The sequence below is a fragment of the Pinus tabuliformis genome, chromosome J (assembly GCF_031772625.1).
Source record: "Pinus tabuliformis cultivar Carrire ecotype Pingquan chromosome J, CPIR1, whole genome shotgun sequence".
Taxonomy (NCBI): Eukaryota; Viridiplantae; Streptophyta; class Pinopsida; order Pinales; family Pinaceae; genus Pinus; species Pinus tabuliformis.
In genome coordinates this window covers 1,174,871,708-1,174,887,359 of record NC_142295.1, presented here as the reverse complement: position 1 = coordinate 1,174,887,359, position 15,652 = coordinate 1,174,871,708, and positions in this window count along the sequence as shown.

Genomic DNA, 15,652 nt, shown 5'->3' with positions numbered 1-15,652 from the left:
CATGGGAAGTTTGATGCTTTTTGGACAGGGCCTTTTATCATCTCTCAGATCCAAGGGAACAATACTTTCATACTGCAAAGTATGGAAGGGGAGACAGTTTTTGATGGCCCAGTCAATGGGCGTTTTCTGAAAATTTATGTTGCTTAAGGTCTTCTGGCCTTAAGGTTGTAAATACGTTGTTTTATCAATTTTTAGTATAAGCTCAGTTAGACTCCATGCCCAATGGAACACTAGGAAATTTTGCTAATTTGTTTTCACAGGAAAGGCATTGATCTGCAAGTTCTTGAGACCTCACAGGGAGGATCTCATCCCCAGAAGGAGCCAGTGTTAGCTCTGCTACATGTCGCTGATGTTCGAGGGGCCTAAGTAAGCTCATTTCCTTGGTTTTTTTCTCAGAAAAGGTCTACACCAGTCATCCTCGCCCTTTCTCCATTTCCTCGCCCATTCTCCTCTCATCTCCTTTACACTTGCTTCCATTTAAAATCACATAAAGTGCTTCTCCTTAAGCCCCGGGCGCTTAAACCTATCAAACCGCGCCCACACGACCACCCACCTTCACAAACCCTCCGCCATAATCATAACCGTCGATCGCCGCATCCCAATCCAATGGTTCCCCCGCTGCATTCAATGAAAAACGCGTGCGATCAAGTTTACGCCATCCGATCATCCCCTCTGCGATCAGACGACGATCGCTTCCCTCGCACCCGTAAAGAAATCATGTGATAACGCGTGATGAAAAGTGGTTTTCCTGCCCCACTGCTGCCACGTGTCTCCCTCTGAGTGGCATCGCGCACCCTTGTACGACTACCGCCCGACCCTCAATAGCGGTGCAAGCAATACCGCTTACCGCTCAAGCTCGCTCTCCCCACCCGATAAGCTTTGTGCATCTTCAGCACCCGGTGACCGTTGGATCTGCCAGCCTGAGATCCAACGGCCTGTGATCATCTTCCGCCTCGCCTTCCTGATAGTCCCCACCAAGCCGTGTTCACCATCCATCCATTCAAATCTAACGACCGATCTTCTTCCTCCATCCATCCCGACTATCCACGTCCATAACCATTCCATACTCCCGAAAGGACGAAGGTGGCCAGCATCCAGTACTCGGCGCAATAGCTCCTCAACAACCGCATTTAATAGGAAGGATGGCCGAGAAGGAAAAGGACAAGCCTCGAGCAGTTAAATGCATTTAACAGTTATGTAATTTCATCCATACGACACTCCACCTACCCGAGAAGGACAATAGAGCTCCCAAGAAAATCTAATTCATCCACTAAAGCAGGAAAATTGCACCAAAGACTCCACGAGGTAGTTAAAGCGGTTAGTGGTCAATTATGACCCCTCCATGCCTAGAATAGCATAATGTCTTTGTAATGAAACTCTATATATACCCAAAAAACATATGTAATCAGGGTTGATGGTTGTTGTTTTGATGTAAGGTTCAACTTTTGGAGACTGTAACTGCTTTGATACTTGTAGCATCTCGTCTTCATTTTCAGCTAATACAAGCTTCTTTTGCTATTAATTTCTCACTTTCCATTTCTATTTTGTTCTAGGCTGTGCTTGATATGCAGTTTTCCTGAACTCTTGATGTTTAGCATTAGAGGAGCTATCATCCTACCTCTGTGTTAGAGTCTTGTATTTATCAGTGAATGTGTTAATCAGGTTTCTTTTCACTTAGTGACAGAGAGCTGTCATCCTGTCTGTGCACTAGGGAATCAGATTTGCAGACCTTTTTATTGGTTGCAGCTGGCCATCACAGGATCCTGTGCATCTGCTGGTGTGGTCAGTATTCTCCATATTCACCCAATCCTTAAATTGTGAGTAATTGGTGGTCTAAAGCCTTGTAGTCTGGGGGTGTTCACGCATGTCTGGAGTTAAGCAAAGTAGAAGCGGTTATCTGGCTTGAACAAGCATCATTACTTCCATTCATCCATTTCCAACATTGAGTTGAATTTGTAATGTTCCCGAGCATCTCCGAGCTACAACCTAGGAGAGTTTCTTGGGGTGATAACAGAGACCATAATTTTTAGCTTGATTATTGGAAACCCTCCTTATTAACTCATAATAACTAGTAGTATCAATTGACAACTACTTTACAATAAATATCACGATTAATAATATTGATTATTAATTAATATTGAAACAATATATAGAAATAACTACATAAATATTGAAATGAGAAAGTGGTAAGTACTCTTCAATACATTTGGAATTATATTTTTTTATTCTCCAATCATATTTTAAATACATGCGCACACACACACATTGTACAAGTCAAAGAGAAACTAATAATAGTCAAAGAGCAAAGAGATTGATAGTCCTGGTTTGGCACGAACTAATAAGAAAAAAATTTATATCGAGAATAATGTTTCTTTAAGAACATAGTTTTTTGTTGGTTGAACTTATATCAAGATTATTTGGCCTATTCTGATGAGGCTAAAATAATAGATATACCCACCCAAAAAGTAGGAAAGGAATGAAATAACATCATCAAAGAATGAGAGGAATAATAAAAGAAAATATATAAAGAATAATATTTCTTTGAAAAGTTGGTTTTTTGTTGGTTCAATTGTTACCAAGATCATTTGGTCCATTGTGATGAGGCCAGAAGGGTTGATGTACCCCAAATGTCAGACCCATCTTGTGGGTGTGTCTCTAGGAATCTTATGTGACATATCCAACCTCCCCTTTTCCTTGTTGAGGACATGAGGTATCAATTTTTTTCTTTTCTAATTCTATTTCAAGGCTTTGTTTTGAGATTGTCATCACTTTCGTCTCATTAATATATTTTCGATGGTATAAGATTTATTAAAATCTGAGTTTGGATCGCCAAGATATGGTGAATTGAATATTTTCACCTTTGGTGCCATGTCAATGCTACTAAGCAACTACCATATGGAAGATGAAATGGTACCCTTAGTACACATTTCATCATGGAGGTAGTGCCATGTTAAATCCAGGGCCACTGGGCCCCCTCATGTCATCTACTCCCCCCCATGTTATCTACTAGCCCAAGAATTAATCACCTTACTTTTGGTTAATTTAATCTTGAATTAACAACTTAACATATTTGTATTCATATAATCACATTGATTAATAATAATAATAATAAATATGATACATTTGATTAGCACAGTCGTTATGTTGATAAATTACCCATATGCATAATTTCAAAAGTATCCAAAGGTTTAGAAATCCAAGATTTACCATCCCAAAACATTTTTTTGCCCATGGATTCAATCTCCTAACTATTAGTTGACCCCAAAGAGCTCATACACCATTAGATATTGAAGATCACTGTCTCTATTAAAGAAATTTGTACAATTTAATAACAAGATTCTAAACATAGAACTCCAATGGTGATAGAATGGGTAAAAGTTATCAACTAGAAATTCCTTTCTCCTTCATATATGAGAAATTCATGAATGTATGTGATTTTATTCATCAAAATATTCTCAATGTAGGTGAATGGATTATTGCCATAAATTATCATGTTCACTTCAGTAAACAATATTTCTTAAAAGCCCTTACCAACCCTAAAATTTATGGGGATGTTGGAAGAATCCATGGGAACTATCATGACATCTATTTAGGGTTAAAGAAACTAGGGTTTCTCCCTAGGACATGAGCCTCTCGAGGCTATGTGTTATAGATCTGATCTTAAAATATATGAGAACACAAAGATACCCAGAAATAATAAGATAGAAATAGATAGAAATGTTTCACTTTATTAATCAAAACCCTTAAGGTAGGGCGACACCATACATTCACTCCTTAAGGAAGGAGAACACTCCACAAGCCATATTCTTGTTCATACAATAATCCTTGAAATCTCTCAATGGGGAGTCTTTAGCCTCTATATAGGCCTCATACATACAATATCATGGGTCATTACCATGGTTCCCTCAATACCATCTCTCTAATACCATGGGCTCATTACATTATTGCTAACTACTTGTGGTCCCTTACATGATACAGGTTAACCACCTTATTTATTACTATGGCCCGTCCCATTATTACATTATTCCCTTGGGTACCTCCCTCTGTACCCCATATTATCCCCCCTAGGTATACTACATACCACCCCCCTTAACATGTTTCGTCCCCGAAACATACGAAGAACACAAATAATAAGATCCACTCAAATAAGTAGTCCATTGGTACCATGTATGTGCATCTAGCCATCCAAGAGATAGGTGAACCCTCGATCCAGCTGGTGCCTCACTCGCTTGAGATGGAATTTGACCCTAGCAGCTCTTCTGTATTGATGTGTAGTAGGTGGATCATTGCTCCTCTCTATCTGTCATGCGGGGGTTGTTGTCCTTGTGGCTAATTCATTGCCATATTGTTGGTTGTATTCTTGCGGGGTGATGTGGGTGGTGATATGCTGAAGTTTTAACCCATGACGTCTTTTTCTTTAATTCATCACCTAATGGAGCCTGATTGGTAGCTGGTACATGTTGTGGTCCTTGCTATTGTTTCTTATCTTCCAATATTACTTCAACCACTGAGTCCTCATCTGATGTATCCGTACATGTAACAGTTTCTGCTTCAGCCTCCTTGGAATCTACCTGTTTTTCTTGTACCTGGTTTGATGTTTGTGTTTGGTTGTCGACCATCAAGGGCTCATCATCTGATGTCTCAGCCCCTGGAACATCTTCTGCTTCTGCCCCCATAATCTCTGCTTGGGTCTTAATGGAAATATCCTGCAATTTAATTTTTTTCTTTTTAAACCAGAGCTTTAGGAATTTCTTCTGCACATTAATATTGACCATGCCCACAGATTCCATCCAAGGATATCCCAAAACAACATCCATGTTATCCATATCTGAAGTATAAAAATCACAAAGCAACACATACTTATCCATAGAAAGCTTCAAATCGTTATAAACTTGAACATCCTCATTATCAACCTGTGTGTTTTCAATGTGTTTTGCTGGAACTTGCAATTTTTTTTCAAAATTAACATTGATAAAATTATGCTTACAACTAGGATTTCTAAACACAATGATCTTCTCCTTCTGAATCAATCCATGAACCTGCAATAAGGAGATACCAGCAGAAAATAACCCTTTATGTTTCTTTGTTTCTTTCTTTTCTATAAAAAAAAAAATTTGCTAGGTTGTGTGCCTGCATGTGTGAGCTTAGTAAGAGGACACACAAAATTAGATTTATGTTCAAAGTTGTCACAAATAGATTTTGTGAACATCTGCCAAGTAGTTGTCCTTGGATTGCATTTTTTATGACACTGCCACCATTGCCATCTTTCGTGGTCCAAGTACATGCTTCCCACACTTAGCTGAGTCGCATCATCTCTGATGTTATTCAATGTGAAATATTGCTCCATTTGTGCCAGCCATATTTCCGGTTCAGAGCCATCAAATTTGTACATCTTGCACTGGAATGTCATATTCGCGCTTCAGCTGTCCCGCCGTTACAAAAAATTCTGAAAAAAAGAGCTGATTTTAAATCAGCGATATCTCCCTCATCCGGACTTCGATTCGACTGATTTTTTTTTGAACTTGGGTATTTTTTCACAAAAAACCCAGATCTGCAATTAGATTCTGATACTGAAATATGTATACTAGTGTGATGGAGATCTATCACAATGTAGTTAGAAAATCAAGAGGTTAAATTATTATTGTTTATTATTGGAGGAGGTGCTCAAGATCCTTCTTGATAGTTTGGCTAGTTTTGATACCCCATGCACCTAAAACCTCCTTCCCTACCAAATCAACTGAAAACTTGGTAGATTTTTGTTATTTTTACTAAGTTCATTACTTCAAGGAAAGGTAGGGATTAAAGCCCTGATGAAATGCATTGGGATTTTAACCCCCAAGTGACCTCAGATTCTAGGAGAGGATTGGCCTTTTGGTTTTGGTTCAAAAGTTGAGTTCTCTATCCCACTTTTCCAATTTCCCCTCAATCAATCCTTATCTCCACAGGAGTAACATGAAACCACAGAGGGATTATGGGGTTTTACCTCATCTTCTCTTAGCATCAACCAAATACATACATTTTCTAGTGGATATCACTATGATTGCTCCCTTGGGGTTAGGGCTTCCACCATCTTCTGGTAGCAACTTTCTTATTGAAAATTATGGTTTGTCAAGGCTTCCCATAGAGGCTTTCTACCAAATACATGAGTTTCATGATACAAGTAAGGGTCGGGAGGGTTGTGGGTGTCTACAACTAGTTTCCAGTGATTTTATGCATTCTCTTTTGGGCATAGATGATTGCACTATCCAAGCATCAACAGGGGGTGCAGTAAACCCCTTTGGACAATCCTAACCGTCTAGAGAGGTAGTCTCTACATCCTCCATAAAAGAGCCAGAGAAGGAAGGTAACAGTAAAAAAAAGTAGGGTTCTCAAGAAAAACAAGAAACCAACAAAATTAAATCTTGTTTTGGGTAAAAACATTATAATGAAAGATGTAACAGAGCTAGGGGAGAAACCATTTTTTGGACTAGGGGTAGAAAATTTCTCTTTTATTTATGAAGGAATGGATCGAAGTGACAGAAAGGCCAAAGGTACAAAACAAATATGTTATTTTCCTACTAGTAAAGGGGTAGGTTCAAATTGAATTTCAAACACATGAAGACAACCTCACAATTTGTCGTGGGCCATAGATTCTACTCCTATACTATTTAAATTTTGGATGCCATTTTTTGATGCAAACTGAGTGCATATGGATGTCGTGCCCTTTTGGGGTAGGCTTCTAGGCCTCGCATTGGAGACGTGGAAAGAAGAGGCATTCCGAGACTTAGGGAACTATTTGGGTACTTTTTTGGAGGTTCATATATCCTTTAGGTGAACAGGGGACAAATCAGTGGATCACATATTGGTAAACCTGGATCTTAGGAGGGGACTTCATGAAACCATGGATATCGGAGTTAGGAGGGAATAATTAACAATATTAGACTATGTGATCCATGTGGATATTGGTTTCCACCCACCTATTCCACTTGGAGCCCCACCACTATTTCTTCCAATTTCCTTAATTTTAGCACAATTTACTATTCTTGGCAGTTTTTTAGGTCTTGAAATTTCGAAGCCATTTTGAGGCCCTAAACGACATATTTTTTTTGGAAAATGGGAAAACCAAAACTTTGTGGCAAGGTTTGTAGTGAAAAGTTGTAGTGCTTGGATAGATCTTTCTAATAAGGTGTCACATGTGTTAAATGGAGACCACATGCCAAAGTTACGACCCTGGGAAGTTCATGTACCAATTTACCCCAACGAGGCCGACAAACTTTTGGTGCTTCATTTCCTAGGCCCTAGATTTTTGGATTTTTAGGGTTTTCTATTGTTTATCAATAATAAATAGTCCTACAAGCCTCATTGTAACACAGTTTAGAAGACATGTATTTGCCACATATTGCCTGAACTCGTTTATTTCCATTATGCATGTAACAATTTTCAATACTTTGTTATTAATGAATTAAAGTTTTGCTTTTGTTGTAGATCTATGTTTCTGTTTATACCTGTATTTCATTTTATTCTTGCATAAATATAGATTAGTGATAACAAAGCGGTCTACTCTTTCTCTGTTTTTCTGTGCATGTCCCCAATGAGGTTGGGGTATAAGGAGATGGGGCTTGAATTGGTTAACCCTTGCAAGACCATCCCCACCAACATTGATGACCGCCCATGGGGGAAGAAAATAAAGACGAGGGAGCATGAGATCCTATCAAACTGCTGCTCGAAGAAGCCCTCAAGCAGCAAAGGAATGAGATGATGGATAACTTAGCCTATATCCTTCGACAGATGCCAATAGGCGATGCATCTTCATCCAACAATCACTTCGGAGGCGCTACCCCCTTCAAGGTACAAGTTATCTTTAACATCCCTATAATTGAAGGTCAATTAGACACAGATGTCATAGAAAAATGGTTAAATCTACTAGAAGGATATTTTTCAATTCATGAGTTTTCCAATAGGGAAAAGATTACTTTTGTGCTCCTCAAATCCACTACCGATGTCAAGGACTAGTGGGAAGCCTACTGTGAGAATAAGGAAGAGAGGGAACCCTCACTGTTTTCATCCACACCCACTTGGAATTCCTTGTGAAACATTGTCAAGGAACAATATTACCCTGTCAAGATCTATGAATATAAGTACATAAAATGGACCACACAGTGGCGGGGAAGGGACCAAGACATGTCGGAGTTCACAAATATTTTTCATACCCTTTGCAAGAAGTTGGGTATCAAGGATTCTGAGGGGAATTTGGTACTCAAGTATCACAATTGTTTATACAAATACATCGAGGGTGAGATGGAGTTCCTATTCATCTCCTCACACGACGTCGCATACCAATACGCTATCAAGATTGAGAAGAAATTTAAACAGAAGAAACGAGACTTTGGATCTATTACTCTGAAGCAAGGAAAATGAGCCCCCAAACCGAGAAAAAATAAAAAAATAAAAAAAGGGCAGGGTGACCCAAGACAACCCATCAAAGCCATAAGCAAAAAATAGCACCATGAAGATGAAGAAATATAAAGGGAAGTGGTGTGAGTTCCATAAGAGCCCCACTCACAACACAAGTGAGTGTCGTGCCTGGCAGTCACTAGTAGTCGAGTTTAAGGCTTCAAATTCGGATGTGTGTTCTGACTCTGAATTGGACCCCGACAAAGGGAATGACAAAGGGAAGCATATTATTGATGTAAATCCCAGCACCATCATTGCCACCACGAAGGTCCATAAGATTGAGCCCAAAGACCTAGAGGAAGGGTAGCGTCTCTTCCACTCACAGGGGTGGGTGAAGGGGTCGTCATTGCAGTTCATTGTCAACAACGAGAGTCAAAAGAACCTCATCTGAACAAAAGTCATTAAGTGGTTGGGTCTACCAACCACACCACAACCACAACCATACACCATTGGGTGGCTCCACCAAGGATGAGATCTTTGCATCAGCCAATAGTGTCGCCTTCCCTATAACATCAAACCCTTCATGGATGAGGTATTGTGTAACGTTGCTCCTCTTGAATTTTGTGATGTATTATTAGGCCATCCATCCTTTTGGAAGCATCATGATGCGTATGAATCTAGACATCACAATATTATTATTACTTTGGGAAATAATTTATACATGATACCAGAGGTAGCCCCGTCTACTGCCATCTCTTTCATATTTGCTAAGCAACGCAGTAAGATCATCTCCCATATCAAGATTTTGTTTTTCATTTTGATTCAATCTCAAAGTAAGGGGAAGATTGTGGCCACATCCATGGCCCTCGGGAAGGGTTCCTCCACGCAGCAAAAGGAGGTGGATAAGGTCGTGAAGGAATACAGGGGCATCTTCTCCTCACCCATAGGGGTATCCTTGCACTGTCAGGTCAAGCATTCTATCAATCTAAATTCTAGAGAACCTCTACCCAATGGGCTGATATATCGCCACTCCATTTGGGAAAATTAATAGATCAAGCAAAAAATCCAGGATTTGTTTCAAAAACAGAACATCCAACCAAGTTCCTCACCTTGCGAGAGAACAATTGTACTTGTATAAAAGAAGGATGGGAACTGGAGGGTCTACATTGATTATTGACCACTAAAAAAAATCATTGTCAAGAACAGGTATCCAATCCCACAGATTGATGACCTTCTAGACCAGCTCAAGTGGGCCAAGTATTTTAGCAAGATCAATTCTAGGTCTGGATATCACTAAGTTCCAATAGAGCCCACAGATGTATGGAAGACAAATCCAAGGAAGGCCTTTTTGAATGGTTGGTCATGCCTTTCGGGTTGACAAATGCCCATGAAAATTTTATGAGGCTGATGGATGAGATCTTTCAGCCCTTCACCAAATCATTCGTAGTTTTTTATTTGGATGAAATCCTCATCTTCAACAAGAGTTGGGAAGAGAACTTGCAACACAATCAGCAAGTCCTTCAAACCCTGCACCAGCACAAACTATGTGCCAACTTGGGGAAATGCACCTTTGGCATGAGCTAGGTCTAATATTTGGGTTACATCATAGATGAGAAAGGTGTGCATGTGGATCTGGCTAAGATCCAAGTCTTTCGGGATTGGCCAGCCCTGACCACTCTCACAAAGCTTCACAACTTTTTGGGCCTTGCCAATTTTTACTGGAGTTTCGTGTTGGGATTCTCCCATATCACTTGGCCTTTGAGTTAGGTTACCAAGGCAAAAGTGAAAGGAAAGTTTTCCTGGTCTGAGTCCCAATAGAAGGAATTATTTGAGTTGAAGCATCGCCTCTACTCTACACTTGTACTCACATTCCTAGACTTACAACAACCATTTGAAATTGAGACAGATGCCTCTAACTATGTTATTGGTGTAATTCTCACCCAACAAGGGAATCAACAGTGGCCTATCATAGTGAGATACTTTCTTATACAATTCAGAAATACACCACCTATGATAAAGATATGTATTATATTGTGCAGGCTTGCCGACAATGGAAACATTACATTCCGAGGAATGAGATGGTCATCCACATATATCACCGACCTCTTCAGTTTATACAGACATAAGGGAAGTTGCAAAAATGATCACCATCAGAAGTGGTTTACATATCTGCATAAATTCCACTTGAACATTAAATACAAAAAAGACAACACCAATCATCTTGCAGATTTCCTTAGTTGGCCCTGTTACCACTCAAACTAGTAGGGGGGGTCCTATAGGGGCACTTGCTAGGTCAAGAGCAACAATGATGCTAAATTCCCCTGTCACCACAACTAGAGCTTCCTACTCTTTATAGACATTCATTGATGGGAGGAGACCCAATTTATAGAGAATCACTTATGAAGTATAGATCAACTAAGATGGATGTGAAGTGATCTTGATGACCCTTTCCTAGGAGAGACTCAAGAGTGGGACTTCCTTGCTTCTTAAGAAAGGTGCAAGGTTCTCTAGAATAGGGGAATAGGAATTTGAGGGCTTGGATTAGGGAATGTGACTTTTAAAGGAGCTTCCTAAACCCTAAAATCCTTTTGGAACTTGGTTTCTCAAGTGGTTTTTAAAGAGTTGACTTTGATAAGATATGGGACCACATAGGACCAAGTGGACCCAGTTTAGGTCAAGAGGAGGGAGTTTAGAAACCAATGATGAGATTGACCTAAACAAGGAAGAGAAGGTGATCAAAGAAATGATATTCACTTAGAGGTGCTCAAATGATCCCTATGAGGTACTAGCCTAAGGAAACCTAGAGAAAAAATCGGTCTCAAGGCTAGTGCTTGGGATATCTCGCAATCCCACCATCAGAATTCCTTCAAATTTGGAGGAGACCTAGGAGACACACCAGTGCAGGAACTCCCAAGAGATCAAAGTTTTTATATGGGTAGTTTGTTGGGTAAATTATGCCGTAGGATGCCTAATGTGGCTAGATCTAGAATAAAGAATAAAAGGTGAAGAAAAAATGATTCTTAAAATGATCACCTTATGGTCGACCAGTGCCTAATCCTTTGGGGGTATTGGATTCACGAATAATAAATAGGATGGACTTTGTTTCTAGGTCAAGGAGGCTTTAAGGACTACTTCGCTTAGCATTAGGGCAAAACAGAGTGAGTTTAAAGATTTATACTTCGTTTTGCAAGATGAGATGGCTTATCAAGATGAATTCAACCATAGAATTATCCCTAGGAAAATTTGTTCAACATACAATGCCCATACATAAAGAGATGTTATCTAGAAACAATAACTCCACAATTTCGTAATAATGCATGCAACAATTAGCCTTAGTATAGCAAAAATCCCATTATCGATGCATATGACAAAGTAAAAGAAAGAATAGCATTAAATTTGTACTTACATGTAAAATAATATATCCAACCATCAAAAAATTTCCAATCAATAATCTCTAAGAAAAGAATAGATAATCCAAACATCAAAATTCATTTCATGCTCCAAAATTTCGTCCACCAAGAAGGAATAATGAAAATCTCTAAAGAGATGCAAATCCAAAGCAAGTGATGATGATAAATGAATTCTCGTCACTTGTATTTATACACCTCTAAGCAGTTCGATTTAGTTATTTAGGACTACATTAACCCCTAGGATAAAATAATGTGCAAAATAACTAACTTTTGGTGACAAGCCCACCAAACTAGCTCATAAACATAAGAATAGGCCTCTCAAGAGGTGAAATGATCAATAATACACATCATTGGCAGTTCTAAGAAGCCTGATGTAGTCCATAAGCGCCATAATGATGAATAGGACTCCCAAAAGTAATGGACAAGGGGTTGGCCCCTTGTTCTCCATATAATAAACATGTGGTGCTCCCAATAGGTGTAAGGGCACACAAGTAACCTCATGGGTCTCCAACTTGATCAAAAATTCCTGCAGACCATTCGTAAGGGGTCAGATCATGGTATAAGTGATGCCACATTAGCATACAAGTCATGGGTCATCTGCCAAGTGCATGGTACAACTGTGGGGCCGGTTGGGCATGGTGAACCAGGTGCATCTTTCTTGTCCAATAAGTGAATCTCAAGCAATATCTGAACATCTCTGGGTATCCATGGAGTGTTTTCTACTGTTCTGGAGGTCCATGGTTCTCTACACACACCCTACATGTGCCAATGTGGCTCACTAGAGGGTTAGGATCCTGTATAGGGAGACCAAACCCAAAATGGAGACCATCTTCAATCCTGCATAAGATCCAATGTGTCCCCTAGTTAAACCCCCTTTAAGGTAGGGAAGTTCATTACCCACTAGGGTTGGGACAATCATGGGTTCCTAAATAATAAAGGAGGCCCATATAGGTCCCATAGGAACCAGGATGATGACCATGATAATGGGGTAGAGCTCATGTATTGGCTTTTTTCGACATGCTAAATGTGTTTGTCCCGACAATATTTTGCATTTTGTGGTATATTTTCCTGTTGAATGTGACCAATTATGCTTTTAATTTTTCTTTTCAGTTGCATCAACCTCTGGGGAATTGTTCCAGGCTTGACCCAAAGTGTGGGAAAGGGGAGTGAGGAAGGATAACCATATGTGGACCCAGTGGGGGAATGTGGACCCAGGTGGGAGAAATGATGGATAAGGTTATAATGAGCAGAAGGGGAGTGATATGTGTGGATGAGGGAGTAGGACCACACAACCAAAATCAAGGTTTCCGGTCAAGTACCATCCCTAAATCCCAAAGGTAAGTAAAAGTGATCCCATGGGACTAAGGTACAAGGTTAACATCAAAGGGAGGTCTAGGGGACAAGCACACAGACCTAGCTCGCTCTTTCTGCCGAATCCCCCCATTAATCCATGCCCATACATATCCATGATAAGCAAATTACAATACTCAATTACCAAATGACAATTCATACCTTTAGGTTTGGGAGGCCCACCTTCAAACATACAATCATGAGAGATGAGTGAGGGACCACATGGTTGGCTCAGGTGACAGAAAAATGGCACAACGAGCTAGTTGGTGGCTGCAAGGGGTTGCTAGCTTCCAGCTGAGGAATATTTTGTAGATTTTTTTGCTCCTGGGGATATCACCCACAAAATGGTCGGTAACAAGCCCCTATTTGCAGCACTGACTATTGTTCTCAACTCTTGTGGCCACAAGGCCTCTTGATGGCTGCAACTGTACAAAAATGATCCAGAGTTTGCTACCACATACTGCATGCCAGTGGATTGAAAGCAAGTTCCTTCATGCGTGCATGCCAAGCTGACTTGGGAGGTGCACTATAGTCAAGTCACATGACACTTTGGTGTGGAGAAAATTGCGGTTGTACTAAAAAGGTATTTTTATTGGACAAAACCCTAACAAGATTTTGGAAAATATATCAAAATATGCACTGCCTGTTCCATTTCCAAGCCAACCATCAAGAAGAAAGTCATGTACACTCCTCTGCCTACTGCCAACCAACCCTAAGAATCCATCTCCATAAACTATCTACCTGGCCTCCCTTCTACCAAGCATGGTAGTGACTATGTATTTGTGGTCGTGGACAAATTTTCTAAGATGGCTACATTGGCGACTTGCAAGACGAGTATCACAACAGAGGACATTTCCAAACTCTTCTTTGAATGAGTGTGAGTACATTTTGGGATCCAACAAACCATTATATCAGATTTGGATGACAAGTTCCTGACCACATTTTGGTTGATCTTTTAAACATTATCGGACACAAAGCTTCCCAAGTCTACTGCATTCCATCACCAAACTTATGGCCAGACAAATGTCGTCAAGAGGATGATAGTGCACATACTCCATGTGTAAAACTCCAAACATCCATGAACCTGGGATGAGATCCTTCCCTATGTGCAACATAGTTATAAAAGAACTCTCCATAGCACGACTGACCGCAATCCCTTTCAAGTGAGTTTGGAATTTCAACCATCGTCTCTGACTAATGTTGTCATGCCCCATGTGACTACACAAGCAAACTCAAAACATGTAAAATCTAAGGTTGATAAAGGAACCATGTTTTTGTAACGCATCCAACACATCATCCAATAGGTTCATGACATCTTGGATAAGTTTAATGTCATCGACAAGCAGTGGCATGATCAACATTAGGTGACACATAAGGTTTAGGTGGGTGACAATATTTGGTTGCATTTGTAGAAAGAATGCCTTGTCGGAGCCCATCAGAAGCATTGACCACACTGATACGAGCCTTACACCATCACCAAGGTTGTGGAACACAATTATTTCAAGCTCAACATTCCCCCATTCATTGTCTTGCACCCAATGTTCAATGTTGACCACCTTCGGCCATACTTTCCACCACTATTGGACACCTCAAACAAATTAGAACAGCTAACACCAACATAGCTCAAACGAAACTACATGGAATAGGCCACAATTCATAGGATCATGGACACATAGATTAATACCACTTTCCACAGGATATCAAACTATATCGACTTGTCAAAGTTGGCCAACACTTGCACCAAGGAAAGTGGCTCACGAGGGAACAAGTTTAAGAGAAGTTTCCCCATCTCATGGAGACACTCAACGGAATGAGGACCATTAATTCCCGGGGGGACTGATCCAGGTGGATATTGGTGTCCACCCTCTTATTCCACTTAGATCCCCACCACTATTTCAATTTCCTTAATTGTAGCACAATTTACTTTCTTTGGCAGTTTTTTGGGTCCTGAACTTTTGGAGATGTTTTGTGGCCCTAAACAACATTTTTTTTGGAAAATGGAAAAATTGCATATTTCAATATGGTTTGCAATTGAAAATTCCAATGCTTAGAAATATATTTCTAACGAGGTGTCGTACGCATCAAATAGAGACCGTATGACAAAGTTACAACCCCGGGAAGTTGATGTACCAATTCACCCCAATGCATCCCACGAACTTTTGGCGCTTCATCTCCTAGGGTTAGGTTTTTGGATGTTTAGGATTTTACATTATTTCTTAATTATAAATAGGCCTTTGTGCCTCATTGTAACACATTTCCTAAGGCACGTAATCATCACATCTCTTCTGAGAGATAAGCTACCATTGCCTGAACTAGTTTATTTCCTTTCTGCATGTAATAATTTTCAGTACTTTGTTATTACTGAATTAATTTTTGTTGTTGCAGTAGCTCTATGTTTTTGTTTATATTTGTATTTCATTTCATTCCTACATAAATCCATATCACTATGAAGGTGTGTATTTTAGATGGAAGTGGTGTCCCAAATAGGAACATCTGGTAAGGAACTGTAGCCTGCTTAT